General features: G+C 44.6%; 1 long non-coding RNA gene across 1 annotated transcript in view; it reads right to left on the minus strand.

The window, feature by feature from the left end:
- Nucleotides 1-13,677: 13,677 nt before the first annotated feature.
- The window catches only part of LOC125774548 (uncharacterized), a 67,771-nt gene continuing 64,628 nt past the window's right edge, over nt 13,678-16,820 (minus strand). The window contains exon 5 of the long non-coding RNA XR_007421036.1: nt 13,678-13,732. This is a non-coding gene — a long non-coding RNA (uncharacterized LOC125774548). The remainder of the gene's footprint in view (nt 13,733-16,820) is intronic.

A 16,820-nucleotide genomic window follows, 5' to 3' on the forward strand; every position in this document is an offset into this window, starting at 1 on the left:
AAGACACATTAGCGAGACACCTTAGAAAAGACACATTAGCCAAGACACATTAGCCAAAACACCTTAGCCAAGACACATTAGCCAAGACACCTTAGCCAAGACACATTAGCCAAGACACATTAGCCAAGACACCTTAGCCAAGACACATTAGCCAAGACACATTAGCCAAGACACCTTAGCCAGGAGACCTTAGCCAAGACACATTAGCCAAGACACATTAGCCAAGACACATTAGCCAAGACACCTTAGCCAAGACACCTTAGCCAAGACACCTTAGCCAAGACACATTAGCCAAGACACCTTAGCCAAGACACATTAGCGAAGACACCTTAGCCAAGACACCTTAGCCAAGACACATTAGCCAAGACACCTTAGCCAAGACACATTAGCCAAGGCACATTAGCCAAGACACATTAGCGAAGACACCTTAGCCAAGACACATTAGCCAAGACACATTAGCCAAGACACATTAGCGAAGACACCTTAGCCAAGACACCTTAGCCAAGACACATTAGCGAAGACACCTTAGCCAAGACACCTTAGCCAAGACACCTTAGCCAAGACACCTTAGCCAAGACACATTAGCCAAGGCACATTAGCCAAGACACATTAGCGAAGACACCTTAGCCATGACACCTTAGCCAAGACACCTTAGCCAAGACACATTAGCCAAGACACCTTAGCCAAGACACATTAGCCAAGACACCTTAGCCAAGACACATTAGCGAGACACCTTAGCCAAGACACATTAGCCAAGACACATTAGCCAAGACACATTAGCCAAAACACCTTAGCCAAGACACATTAGCCAAGACACATTAGCCAAGACACCTTAGCCAAGACACCTTAGCCAAGACACCTTAGCCAAGACACATTAGCCAAGACACCTTAGCCAAGACACATTAGCCAAGACACATTAGCCAAGACACCTTAGCCAAGACACCTTAGCCAAGACACATTAGCGAAGACACCTTAGCCAAGACACATTAGCCAAGACACATTAGCCAAGACACATTAGCCAAAACACCTTAGCCAAGACACATTAGCCAAGACACCTTAGCCAAGACACATTAGCCAAGACACATTAGCCAAGACACCTTAGCCAAGACACATTAGCCAAGACACATTAGCCAAGACACCTTAGCCAAGACACCTTAGCCAAGACACATTAGCCAAGACTTCTTAGCCAAGACACCTTAGCCAAGACACCTTAGCCAAGACACATTAGCCAAGACACCTTAGCCAAGACACATTAGCCAAGACACATTAGCCAAGACACCTTAGCCAAGACACCTTAGCCAAGACACATTAGCCAAGACACATTAGCCAAGACACCTTAGCCAAGACACCTTAGCCAAGACACATTAGCGAAGACACCTTAGCCAAGACACATTAGCCAAGACACATTAGCCAAGACACCTTAGCCAAGACACATTAGCCAAGACACCTTAGCCAAGACACATTAGCCAAGACACATTAGCCAAGACACATCAGCCAAGACACATTAGCCAAGACACCTTAGCCAAGACACCTTAGCGAAGACACCTTAGCCAAGACACATTAGCCAAGACACATTAGCTAAGACACATTAGCCAAGACACCTTAGCCATGACACATTAGCCACGACACATTAGCCAAGACATCTAAGCCAAGACACCTTAGTAAAGACACATTAGCCAAGACACATTAGCCAAGACACCTTAACCAAGACACCTTAGCCAAGACACATTAGCCAAGACACCTTAGCCAAGACACATTAGCCAAGACACATTAGCCAAGACACCTTAGCCAAGACACCTTAGCCAAGACACATTAGCCAAGACACATTAGCGAAGACACCTTAGCCAAGACACCTTAGCCAAGACACATTAGCCAAGACACCTTAGCCAAGACACCTTAGCCAAGACACCTTAGCCAAGACACATTAGCCAAGACACCTTAGCCAAGACACATTAGCCAAGACACATTAGCCAAGACACCTTAGCCAAGACACCTTAGCCAAGACACATTAGCGAAGACACCTTAGCCAAGACACATTAGCCAAGACACATTAGCCAAGACACCTTAGCCAAGACACCTTAGCCAAGACACCTTAGCCAAGACACCTTAGCCAAGACACATTAGCCAAGACACCTTAGCCAAGACACCTTAGCGAAGACACCTTAGCCAAGACACATTAGCCAAGACACATTAGCTAAGACACATTAGCCAAGACACCTTAGCCAAGACACATTAGCCAAGACACATTAGCCAAGACATCTAAGCCAAGACACCTGAGCCAAGACACATTAGCCAAGACACATTAGCCAAGACACCTTAACCAAGACACCTTAGCCAAGACACATTAGCCAAGACACCTTAGCCAAGACACCTTGCCAAGACACATTAGCCAAGACACATTAGCCAAGACACCTTAGCCAAGTTACATTAGCCAAGACACCTTAGCCAAGACACATTAGCCAAGACACCTTAGCCAAGACACATTAGCGAAGACACCTTAGCCAAGACACATTAGCCAAGACACATTAGCCAAGACACCTTAACCAAGACACCTTAGCCAAGACACATTAGCCAAGACACATTAGCCAAGACACCTTAGCCAAGACACCTTAGCCAAGACACATTAGCCAAGACACCTTAGCCAAGACACATTAGCCAAGACACCTTAGCCAAGACACCTTAGCCAAGACACCTTAGCCAAGACACATTAGCCAAGACACCTTAGCCAAGACACATTAGCCAAGACACCTTAGCCAAGACACATTAGCCAAGACACCTTAGCCAAGACACCTTAGCCAAGACACCTTAGCCAAGACACATTAGCCAAGACACATTAGCCAAGACACATTAGCCAAGACACCTTAACCAAGACACCTTAGCCAAGACACATTAGCCAAGACACATTAGCCAAGACACCTTAGCCAAGACACCTTAGCCAAGACACATTAGCCAAGACACCTTAGCCAAGACACATTAGCCAAGACACCTTAGCCAAGACTCATAAGCTAAGACACCTTAGCCAAGACACCTTAGCCAAGACACCTTAGCCAAGACACATTAGCCAAGACACCTTAGCCAAGACACATTAGCCAAGACACCTTAGCCAAGACACCTTAGCCAAGACACCTTAGCCAAGACACATTAGCCAAGACACATTAGCCAAGACACATTAGCCAAGACACCTTAGCCAAGAGACCTTAGCCAAGACACATTAGCCAAGACACATAAGCCAAGACACATTAGCCAAAACACCTTAGCCAAGACACATTAGCCAAGACACCTTAGCCAAGACACATTAGCCAAGACACATTAGCCAAGACACCTTAGCCAAGACACATTAGCCAAGACACATTAGCCAAGACACCTTAGCCAAGACACCTTAGCCAAGACACATTAGCCAAGACACCTTAGCCAAGACACCTTAGCCAAGACACCTTAGCCAAGACACATTAGCCAAGACACCTTAGCCAAGACACATTAGCCAAGACACATTAGCCAAGACACCTTAGCCAAGACACCTTAGCCAAGACACATTAGCCAAGACACCTTAGCCAAGACACCTTAGCCAAGACACCTTAGCCAAGACACATTAGCCAAGACACCTTAGCCAAGACACATTAGCCAAGACACATTAGCCAAGACACCTTAGCCAAGACACATTAGCCAAGACACATTAGCCAAGACACCTTAGCCAAGACACATTAGCCAAGACACCTTAGCCAAGACACATTAGCCAAGACACCTTAGCCAAGACACATTAGCCAAGACACATTAGCCAAGACACCTTAGCCAAGACACCTTAGCCAAGACACATTAGCGAAGACACCTTAGCCAAGACACATTAGCCAAGACACATTAGCCAAGACACCTTAACCAAGACACCTTAGCCAAGACACATTAGCCAAGACACCTTAGCCAAGACACCTTAGCCAAGACACCTTAGCCAAGACACATAAGCTAAGACACCTTAGCCAAGACACCTTAGCCAAGACACCTTAGCCAAGACACATTAGCCAAGACACCTTAGCCAAGACACATTAGCCAAGACACCTTAGCCAAGACACCTTAGCCAAGACACCTTAGCCAAGACACATTAGCCAAGACACATTAGCCAAGACACATTAGCCAAGACACCTTAGCCAAGAGACCTTAGCCAAGACACATTAGCCAAGACACATAAGCCAAGACACATTAGCCAAGACACCTTAGCCAAGACACATTAGCCAAGACACCTTAGCCAAGACACATTAGCGAAGACACCTTAGCCAAGACACCTTAGCCAAGACACATTAGCCAAGACACCTTAGCCAAGACACATTAGCCAAGGCACATTAGCCAAGACACATTAGCGAAGACACCTTAGCCAAGACACATTAGCCAAGACACATTAGCCAAGACACATTAGCCGAGACACCTTAGCCAAGACACCTTAGCCAAGACACATTAGCGAAGACACCTTAGCCAAGACACCTTAGCCAAGACACATTAGCCAAGACACATTAGCGAAGACACATTAGCCGAGACACCTTAGCCAAGACACCTTAGCCAAGACACATTAGCCAAGACACATTAGCGAAGACACCTTTGCCAAGACACATTAGCCAAGACACATTAGCCAAGACACCTTAGCCAAGACACCTTAGCCAAGACACCTTAGCCAAGACACATTAGCCAAGACACATTAGCCAAGACACCTTAGCCAAGACACCTTAGCGAAGACACCTTAGCCAAGACACATTAGCCAAGACACATTAGCTAAGACACATTAGCCAAGACACCTTAGCCATGACACATTAGCCAAGACACATTAGCCAAGACATCTAAGCCAAGACACCTTAGCCAAGACACATTAGCCAAGACACCTTAGCCAAGACACCTTAGCCAAGACACATTAGCCAAGACACATTAGCCAAGACACATTAGCCAAGACACCTTAGCCAAGACACCTTAGCCAAGACACCTTAGCCAAGACACATTAGCAAAAACACCTTAGCCAAGACACATTAGCCAAGACACCTTAGCCAAGACACATTAGCCAAGACACATTAGCCAAGACACATTAGCCAAGACACCTTAGCCAAGACACCTTAGCCAAGACACCTTAGCCAAGACACCTTAGCCAAGACACATTAGCCAAGACACCTTAGCCAAGACACATTAGCCAAGACACATTAGCCAAGACACCTTAGCCAAGACACCTTAGCCAAGACACATTAGCCAAGACACCTTAGCCAAGACACCTTAGCCAAGACACCTTAGCCAAGACACATTAGCCAAGACACCTTAGCCAAGACACATTAGCCAAGACACATTAGCCAAGACACCTTAGCCAAGACACCTTAGCCAAGACACATTAGCGAAGACACCTTAGCCAAGACACATTAGCCAAGACACATTAGCCAAGACACCTTAGCCAAGACACCTTAGCCAAGACACATTAGCCAAGACACATTAGCCAAGACACCTTAGCCAAGACACCTTAGCGAAGACACCTTAGCCAAGACACATTAGCCAAGACACATTAGCTAAGACACATTAGCCAAGACACCTTAGCCATGACACATTAGCCAAGACACATTAGCCAAGACATCTAAGCCAAGACACCTTAGCCAAGACACATTAGCCAAGACACCTTAGCCAAGACACCTTAGCCAAGACACATTAGCCAAGACACATTAGCCAAGACACATTAGCCAAGACACCTTAGCCAAGACACATTAGCCAAGACACATTAGCCAAGACACCTTAGCCAAGACACCTTAGCCAAGACACATTAGCGAAGACACCTTAGCCAAGACACATTAGCCAAGACACATTAGCCAAGACACCTTAGCCAAGACACCTTAGCCAAGACACCTTAGCCAAGACACATTAGCCAAGACACATTAGCCAAGACACCTTAGCCAAGACACATTAGCCAAGACACCTTAGCCAAGACACATTAGCCAAGACACATTAGCCAAGACACATTAGCCAAGACACCTTAGCCAAGACACGTTAGCGAAGACACCTTAGCCAAGACACATTAGCCAAGACACATTAGCCAAGACACCTTAGCCAAGACACCTTAGCCAAGACACCTTAGCCAAGACACATTAGCCAAGACACATTAGCCAAGACACCTTAGCCAAGACACCTTAGCGAAGACACCTTAGCCAAGACACATTAGCCAAGACACATTAGCTAAGACACATTAGCCAAGACACCTTAGCCATGACACATTAGCCAAGACACATTAGCCAAGACATCTAAGCCAAGACACCTTAGCCAAGACACATTAGCAAAAACACCTTAGCCAAGACACATTAGCCAAGACACATTAGCCAAGACACCTTAGCCAAGACACATTAGCCAAGACACATTAGCCAAGACACCTTAGCCAAGACACCTTAGCCAAGACACATTAGCCAAGACACCTTAGCCAAGACACCTTAGCCAAGACACATTAGCCAAGACACCTTAGCCAAGACACCTTAGCCAAGACACATTAGCCAAGACACATTAGCCAAGACACCTTAGCCAAGACACCTTAGCCAAGACACATTAGCCAAGACACCTTAGCCAAGACACATTAGCCAAGACACATTAGCCAAGACACATTAGCCAAGACACCTTAGCCAAGACACCTTAGCCAAGACACCTTAGCCAAGACACATTGTCCAAGACACATTAGCCGAGACACCTTAGCCAAGACAACTTAGCCAAGACACATTAGCCAAGACACATTAGCCAAGACACCTTAGCCAAGACACCTTAGCCAAGACACCTTAGCCAAGACACATTAGCAAAGACACCTTAGCCAAGACACATTAGCCAAGACACCTTAGCCAAGACACATTAGCCAAGACACATTAGCCAAGACACCTTAGCCAATACACATTAGCCAAGACACATTAGCCAAGACACCTTAGCCAAGACACCTTAGCCAAGACACATTAGCCAAGACACATTAGCCAAGACACCTTAGCCAAGACACATTAGCCAAGACACATTAGCCAAGACACCTTAGCCAAGACACCTTAGCCAAGACACATTAGCCAAGACACATTAGCCAAGACACCTTAGCCAAGACACCTTAGCCAAGACACATTAGCCAAGACACCTTAACCAAGACACCTTAGCCAAGACACATTAGCCAAGACACCTTAGCCAAGACACCTTAGCCAAGACACATTAGCCAAGACACCTTAGTCAAGACACATTAGCCAAGACACATTAGCCAAGACACCTTAGCCAAGACACCTTAGCCAAGACACATTAGCCAAGACACCTTAGCCAAGACACATTAGCCAAGACACCTTAGCCAAGACACCTTAGCCAAGACACCTTAGCCAAGACACCTTAGCCAAGACACATTAGCCAAGACACATTAGCCAAGACACATTAGCCAAGACACCTTAGCCAAGAGACCTTAGCCAAGACACATTAGCCAAGACACATAAGCCAAGACACATTAGCCAAGACACATTAGCCAAGACACCTTAGTCAAGACACCTTAGCCAAGACACATTAGTCAAGACACCTTAGCCAAGACACATTAGACAAGACACATTAGCCAAGACACATTAGCCAAGACACCTTAGCCAAGACACCTTAGCCAAGACACCTTAGCCAAGACACATTATCCAAGACACATTAGCCGAGACACCTTAGCCAAGACACCTTAGCTAAGACACCTTAGCCAAGACACATTAGCCAAGACACCTTAGCCAAGACACATTAGCCAAGACACCTTAGCCAAGACACATTAGCGAAGACACCTTAGCCAAGACACATTAGCCAAGACACATTAGCCAAGACATCTTAAGCTGCGGGGCCACGACAGTTGAGGATTCCCTCAGAACTCAAAACCTCAGGAACTCATGAGTGATTTTGAGGGATTTGCGTTTTGAGGAAAACCTGGCCGATCAACAAAAAACTCAAAAACTTTTTGAGACTTTTTTTGAGGAATCGTTTTGACAGTTCCGATGCCTCAGCTGTTCAGAATGTAAACAAAACATATTTTTGTTTGCGGTTTTTTTTTCAATGAAAGTACACTTTTCGTGTGCCATTGTTAATGCAAATACCCACTGAAGAACTAAAATTAACATTAATTATAATTTAACACCGTATTTGTGTGTTTATTTTTTTTCTTTTTTGCGACGGTAAATTGTTCATTTTGTTGCACAGTGTGTGACACAATTTATGTATACGTTTTAATTTAAAAACTAAACTTTTTAAGTGAAAGACAATCCTTGAATCTCGTTGTTTTGATTGATAAAATGTTTAAATACTTTCTTTTCCTTAAAACAACTTTTAATTGACCATATTTTCCATCGAATTGATCAAAAAACACCTTCGAACAAAGATTACAATTACATGAAATACGTAGCATTTGTCAAACACTGTTTGTTGTCGTTGACGAAAAGAGAGGCAGCATGAGTGATTTTTTGTGTGACCAAATTTGAGGAAAACCTCAAACGGCCACGGGAACACTGGTTTTGAGACGCTTTTTGAGAGATTTGAGTGACCACCTTAGCCAAGACACCTTAGCCAAGACACATTAGCCAAGACACCTTAGCCAAGACACATTGTCCAAGACACATTAGCCGAGACACCTTAGCCAAGACACATTAGCCAAGACACATTAGCCAAGACACATTAGCCAAGACACCTTAGCCAAGACACCTTAGCCAAGACACATTAGCCAAGACACATTAGCCAAGACACCTTAGCCAAGACACATTAGCGAAGACACCTTAGCCAAGACACATTAGCCAAGACACATTAGCCAAGACACCTTAGCCAAGACACCTTAGCCAAGACACATTAGCCAAGACACATTAGCCAAGACACCTTAGCCAAGACACCTTAGCCAAGTTACATTAGCCAAGACACTTTAGCCAAGACACATTAGCCAAGACACCTTAGCCAAGACACCTTAGCCAAGACACATTAGCCAAGACACATTAGCCAAGACACATTAGCCAAGACACATTAGCCAAGACACCTTAGCCAAGACACCTTAGCCAAGACACCTTAGCCAAGACACCTTAGCCAAGACACATTAGCCAAGACACCTTAGCCAAGACACATTAGCCAAGACACCTTAGCCAAGACACCTTAGCCAAGACACCTTAGCCAAGACACATTAGCCAAGACACATTAGCCAAGACACCTTAGCCAAGACACCTTAGCCAAGACACATTAGCCAAGACACATTAGCGAAGACACCTTAGCCAAGACACCTTAGCCAAGACACATTAGCCAAGACACCTTAGCCAAGACACATTAGCCAAGACACCTTAGCCAAGACACCTTAGCCAGGACACATTAGCCAAGACACATTAGCCAAGACACATTAGCCAAGACACCTTAGCCAAGACACCTTAGCCAAGACACATTAGCCAAGACACATTAGCCAAGACACCTTAGCCAAGACACCTTAGCCAAGACACATTAGCCAAGACACCTTAGCCAAGACACATTAGCCAAGATACCTTAGCCAAGACACCTTAGCCAAGACACCTTAGCCAAGACACATTAGCAAAAACACCTTAGCCAAGACACATTAGCCAAGACACCTTAGCCAAGACACATTAGCCAAGACACATTAGCCAAGACACATTAGCCAAGACACCTTAGCCAAGACACCTTAGCCAAGACACCTTAGCCAAGACACATTAGCCAAGACACATAAGCCAAGACACCTTAGCCAAGACACATTAGCCAAGACACATTAGCCAAGACACCTTAGCCAAGACACCTTAGCCAAGACACATTAGCCAAGACACATTAGCCAAGACACCTTAGCCAAGACACATTAGCCAAGACACATTAGCCAAGACACCTTAGCCAAGACACATTAGCCAAGACACATTAGCCAAGACACCTTAGCCAAGACACCTTAGCCAAGACACATTAGCGAAGACACCTTAGCCAAGACACATTAGCCAAGACACATTAGCCAAGACACCTTAGCCAAGACACCTTAGCCAAGACACCTTAGCCAAGACACATTAGCCAAGACACATTAGCCAAGACACCTTAGCCAAGACACCTTAGCGAAGACACCTTAGCCAAGACACATTAGCCAAGACACATTAGCTAAGACACATTAGCCAAGACACCTTAGCCATGACACATTAGCCAAGACACATTAGCCAAGACATCTAAGCCAAGACACCTTAGCCAAGACACATTAGCCAAGACACATTAGCCAAGACACCTTAACCAAGACACCTTAGCCAAGACACATTAGCCAAGACACCTTAGCCAAGACACATTAGCCAAGACACATTAGCCAAGACACCTTAGCCAAGACACCTTAGCCAAGACACATTAGCCAAGACACATTAGCGAAGACACCTTAGCCAAGACACCTTAGCCAAGACACATTAGCCAAGACACCTTAGCCAAGACACATTAGCCAAGACACCTTAGCCAAGACACCTTAGCCAGGACACATTAGCCAAGACACATTAGCCAAGACACCTTAGCCAAGACACCTTAGCCAAGACACCTTAGCCAAGACACATTAGCGAAGACACCTTAGCCAAGACACATTAGCCAAGACACATTAGCCAAGACACCTTAGCCAAGACACCTTAGCCAAGACACCTTAGCCAAGACACATTAGCGAAGACACATTAGCCAAGACACCTTAGCCAAGACACCTTAGCGAAGACACCTTAGCCAAGACACATTAGCCAAGACACATTAGCTAAGACACATTAGCCAAGACACCTTAGCCATGACACATTAGCCAAGACACATTAGCCAAGACATCTAAGCCAAGACACCTGAGCCAAGACACATTAGCCAAGACACATTAGCCAAGACACCTTAACCAAGACACCTTAGCCAAGACACATTAGCCAAGACACCTTAGCCAAGTTACATTAGCCAAGACACCTTAGCCAAGACACATTAGCCAAGACACCTTAGCCAAGACACATTAGCGAAGACACATTAGCCAAGACACATTAGCCAAGACACATTAGCCAAGACACATTAGCCAAGACACCTTAGCCAAGACACATTAGCCAAGACACCTTAGCCAAGACACCTTAGCCAAGACACCTTAGCCAAGACACATTAGCCAAGACACATTAGCCAAGACACATTAGCCAAGACACATTAGCCAAGACACCTTAGCCAAGACACATTAGCCAAGACACATTAGCCAAGACACCTTAGCCAAGACACATTAGCCAAGACACCTTAGCCAAGACACCTTAGCCAAGACACATTAGCCAAGACACATTAGCCAAGACACATTAGCCAAGACACCTTAGCCAAGACACCTTAGCCAAGACACATTAGCCAAGACACCTTAGCCAAGACACATTAGCCAAGACACATTAGCCAAGACACATTAGCCAAGACACCTTAGCCAAGACACCTTAGCCAAGACACCTTAGCCAAGACACATTGTCCAAGACACATTAGCCGAGACACCTTAGCCAAGACAACTTAGCCAAGACACATTAGCCAAGACACATTAGCCAAGACACATTAGCCAAGACACCTTAGCCAAGACACCTTAGCCAAGACACATTAGCAAAGACACCTTAGCCAAGACACATTAGCCAAGACACCTTAGCCAAGACACATTAGCCAAGACACATTAGCCAAGACACCTTAGCCAATACACATTAGCCAAGACACATTAGCCAAGACACCTTAGCCAAGACACCTTAGCCAAGACACCTTAGCCAAGACACATTAGCCAAGACACCTTAGCCAAGACACATTAGCCAAGACACATTAGCCAAGACACCTTAGCCAAGACACCTTAGCCAAGACACATTAGCCAAGACACATTAGCCAAGACACCTTAGCCAAGACACCTTAGCCAAGACACATTAGCCAAGACACCTTAACCAAGACACCTTAGCCAAGACACATTAGCCAAGACACCTTAGCCAAGACACCTTAGCCAAGACACATTAGCCAAGACACCTTAGTCAAGACACATTAGCCAAGACACATTAGCCAAGACACCTTAGCCAAGACACCTTAGCCAAGACACATTAGCCAAGACACCTTAGCCAAGACACATTAGCCAAGACACCTTAGCCAAGACACCTTAGCCAAGACACCTTAGCCAAGACACATTAGCCAAGACACATTAGCCAAGACACATTAGCCAAGACACCTTAGCCAAGAGACCTTAGCCAAGACACATTAGCCAAGACACATAAGCCAAGACACATTAGCCAAGACACCTTAGCCAAGACACATTAGCCAAGACACCTTAGCCAAGACACCTTAGCCAAGACACATTAGTCAAGACACCTTAGCCAAGACACATTAGACAAGACACATTAGCCAAGACACATTAGCCAAGACACCTTAGCCAAGACACCTTAGCCAAGACACCTTAGCCAAGACACATTATCCAAGACACATTAGCCGAGACACCTTAGCCAAGACACCTTAGCTAAGACACCTTAGCCAAGACACATTAGCCAAGACACCTTAGCCAAGACACATTAGCCAAGACACCTTAGCCAAGACACATTAGCGAAGACACCTTAGCCAAGACACATTAGCCAAGACACATTAGCCAAGACACATTAGCCAAGACATCTTAAGCTGCGGGGCCACGACAGTTGAGGATTCCCTCAGAACTCAAAACCTCAGGAACTCATGAGTGATTTTGAGGGATTTGCGTTTTGAGGAAAACCTGGCCGATCAACAAAAACCTCAAAAACTTTTTGAGACTTTTTTTGAGGAATCGTTTTGACAGTTCCGATGCCTCAGCTGTTCAGAATGTAAACAAAACATATTTTTGTTTGCGGTTTTTTTTTCAATGAAAGTACACTTTTCGTGTGCCATTGTTAATGCAAATACCCACTGAAGAACTAAAATTAACATTAATTATAATTTAACACCGTATTTGTGTGTTTATTTTTTTTCTTTTTTGCGACGGTAAATTGTTCATTTTGTTGCACAGTGTGTGACACAATTTATGTATACGTTTTAATTTAAAAACTAAACTTTTTATGTGAAAGACAATCCTTGAATCTCGTTGTTTTGATTGATAAAATGTTTAAATACTTTCTTTTCCTTAAAACAACTTTTAATTGACCATATTTTCCATCGAATTGATCAAAAAACACCTTCGAACAAAGATTACAATTACATGAAATACGTAGCATTTGTCAAACACTGTTTGTTGTCGTTGACGAAAAGAGAGGCAGCATGAGTGATTTTTTGTGTGACCAAATTTGAGGAAAACCTCAAACGGCCACGGGAACACTGGTTTTGAGACGCTTTTTGAGAGATTTGAGTGACCACCTTAGCCAAGACACCTTAGCCAAGACACATTAGCCAAGACACCTTAGCCAAGACACATTAGCGAAGACACCTTAGCCAAGACACATTAGCCAAGACACATTAGCCAAGACACATTAGCCAAGACACATTAGCCAAGACACCTTAGCCAAGACACCTTAGCCAAGACACATTAGCCAAGACACATTAGCCAAGACACCTTAGCCAAGACACATTAGCGAAGACACCTTAGCCAAGACACATTAGCCAAGACACATTAGCCAAGACACCTTAGCCAAGACACCTTAGCCAAGACACATTAGCCAAGACACATTAGCCAAGACACCTTAGCCAAGACACCTTAGCCAAGTTACATTAGCCAAGACACTTTAGCCAAGACACATTAGCCAAGACACCTTAGCCAAGACACCTTAGCCAAGACACATTAGCCAAGACACATTAGCCAAGACACCTTACCCAAGACACATTAGCCAAGACACCTTAGCCAAGACACCTTAGCCAAGACACCTTAGCCAAGACACCTTAGCCAAGACACATTAACCAAGACACATTAGCCAGGACACCTTAGCCAAGACACATTAGCGAAGACACCTTAGCCAAGACACATTAGCCAAGACACATTAGCCAAGACACCTTAGCCAAGACACATTAGCCAAGACACCTTAGCCAAGACACCTTAGCCAAGACACATTAGCCAAGACACATCAGCCAAGATACATTAGCCAAGACACCTTAGCCAAGACACCTTAGCCAAGACACATTAGCCAAGACACATTAGTCAAGACACCTTAGCCATGACACCTTAGCCAAGACATCTTAGCCAAGACACATTAGCCAAGACACATTAGCCAAGACACATTAGCCAAGACACCTTAGCCAAGACACCTTAGCCAAGACACATTAGCCAAGACACATTAGCCAAGACACCTTAGCCAAGACACCTTAGCCAAGACACATTAGCCAAGACACCTTAGCCAAGACACATTAGCCAAGACACCTTAGCCAAGACACCTTAGCCAAGACACATTAGCCAAGACACCTTAGCCAAGACACATTAGCCAAGACACCTTAGCCAAGACACCTTAGCCAAGACACCTTAGCCAAGACACATTAGCCAAGACACATTAGCCAAGACACCTTAGCCAAGACACATTAGCCAAGACACATTAGCCAAGACACATTAGCCAAGACACCTTAGCCAAGACACATTAGCCAAGACACATTAGCCAAGACACCTTAGCCAAGACACATTAGCCAAGACACCTTAGCCAAGACACCTTAGCCAAGACACCTTAGCCAAGACACATTAGCCAAGACACATTAGCCAAGACACATTAGCCAAGACACCTTAGCCAAGACACCTTAGCCAAGACACATTAGCCAAGACACCTTAGCCAAGACACATTAGCCAAGACACATTAGCCAAGACACATTAGCCAAGACACCTTAGCCAAGACACCTTAGCCAAGACACCTTAGCCAAGACACATTGTCCAAGACACATTAGCCGAGACACCTTAGCCAAGACAACTTAGCCAAGACACATTAGCCAAGACACATTAGCCAAGACACCTTAGCCAAGACACCTTAGCCAAGACACCTTAGCCAAGACACATTAGCGAAGACACCTTAGCCAAGACACATTAGCCAAGACACCTTAGCCAAGACACATTAGCCAAGACACATTAGCCAAGACACCTTAGCCAATACACATTAGCCAAGACACATTAGCCAAGACACCTTAGCCAAGACACCTTAGCCAAGACACATTAGCCAAGACACATTAGCCAAGACACCTTAGCCAAGACACATTAGCCAAGACACATTAGCCAAGACACCTTAGCCAAGACACCTTAGCCAAGACACATTAGCCAAGACACATTAGCCAAGACACCTTAGCCAAGACACCTTAGCCAAGACACATTAGCCAAGACACCTTAACCAAGACACCTTAGCCAAGACACATTAGCCAAGACACCTTAGCCAAGACACCTTAGCCAAGACACATTAGCCAAGACACCTTAGTCAAGACACATTAGCCAAGACACATTAGCCAAGACACCTTAGCCAAGACACCTTAGCCAAGACACATTAGCCATGACACCTTAGCCAAGACACATTAGCCAAGACACCTTAGCCAAGACACCTTAGCCAAGACACCTTAGCCAAGACACCTTAGCCAAGACACATTAGCCAAGACACATTAGCCAAGACACATTAGCCAAGACACCTTAGCCAAGAGACCTTAGCCAAGACACATTAGCCAAGACACATAAGCCAAGACACATTAGCCAAGACACCTTAGCCAAGACACATTAGCCAAGACACCTTAGCCAAGACACCTTAGCCAAGACACATTAGTCAAGACACCTTAGCCAAGACACATTAGACAAGACACATTAGCCAAGACACATTAGCCAAGACACCTTAGCCAAGACACCTTAGCCAAGACACCTTAGCCAAGACACATTATCCAAGACACATTAGCCGAGACACCTTAGCCAAGATACCTTAGCCAAGACACATTAGCCAAGACACCTTAGCCAAGACACCTTAGCCAAGACACATTAGCCAAGACACCTTAGCCAAGACACATTAGCCAAGACACCTTAGCCAAGACACATTAGCTAAGACACCTTAGCCAAGACACATTAGCCAAGACACCTTAGCCAAGACACATTAGCCAAGACACCTTAGCCAAGACACATTAGCGAAGACACCTTAGCCAAGACACATTAGCCAAGACACATTAGCCAAGACACATTAGCCAAGACATCTTAAGCTGCGGGGCCACGACAGTTGAGGATTCCCTCAGAACTCAAAACCTCAGGAACTCATGAGTGATTTTGAGGGATTTGCGTTTTGAGGAAAACCTGGCCGATCAACAAAAACCTCAAAAACTTTTTGAGACTTTTTTTGAGGAATCGTTTTGACAGTTCCGATGCCTCAGCTGTTCAGAATGTAAACAAAACATATTTTTGTTTGCGGTTTTTTTTTCAATGAAAGTACACTTTTCGTGTGCCATTGTTAATGCAAATACCCACTGAAGAACTAAAATTAACATTAATTATAATTTAACACCGTATTTGTGTGTTTATTTTTTTTCTTTTTTGCGACGGTAAATTGTTCATTTTGTTGCACAGTGTGTGACACAATTTATGTATACGTTTTAATTTAAAAACTAAACTTTTTATGTGAAAGACAATCCTTGAATCTCGTTGTTTTGATTGATAAAATGTTTAAATACTTTCTTTTCCTTAAAACAACTTTTAATTGACCATATTTTCCATCGAATTGATCAAAAAACACCTTCGAACAAAGATTACAATTACATGAAATACGTAGCATTTGTCAAACACTGTTTGTTGTCGTTGACGAAAAGAGAGGCAGCATGAGTGATTTTTTGTGTGACCAAATTTGAGGAAAACCTCAAAAGGCCACGGGAACACTGGTTTTGAGACGCTTTTTGAGAGATTTGAGTGACTGAGGAAGTTTGAGGGAAAGTCTCAACTGTCGTGGCCCCGCAGCTTTAGCCAAGAC

Source organism: Anopheles funestus, unplaced genomic scaffold, assembly GCF_943734845.2.
Source record: "Anopheles funestus unplaced genomic scaffold, idAnoFuneDA-416_04 scaffold_27_ctg1, whole genome shotgun sequence".
In the NCBI taxonomy this organism is placed as follows: Eukaryota; Metazoa; Arthropoda; class Insecta; order Diptera; family Culicidae; genus Anopheles; species Anopheles funestus.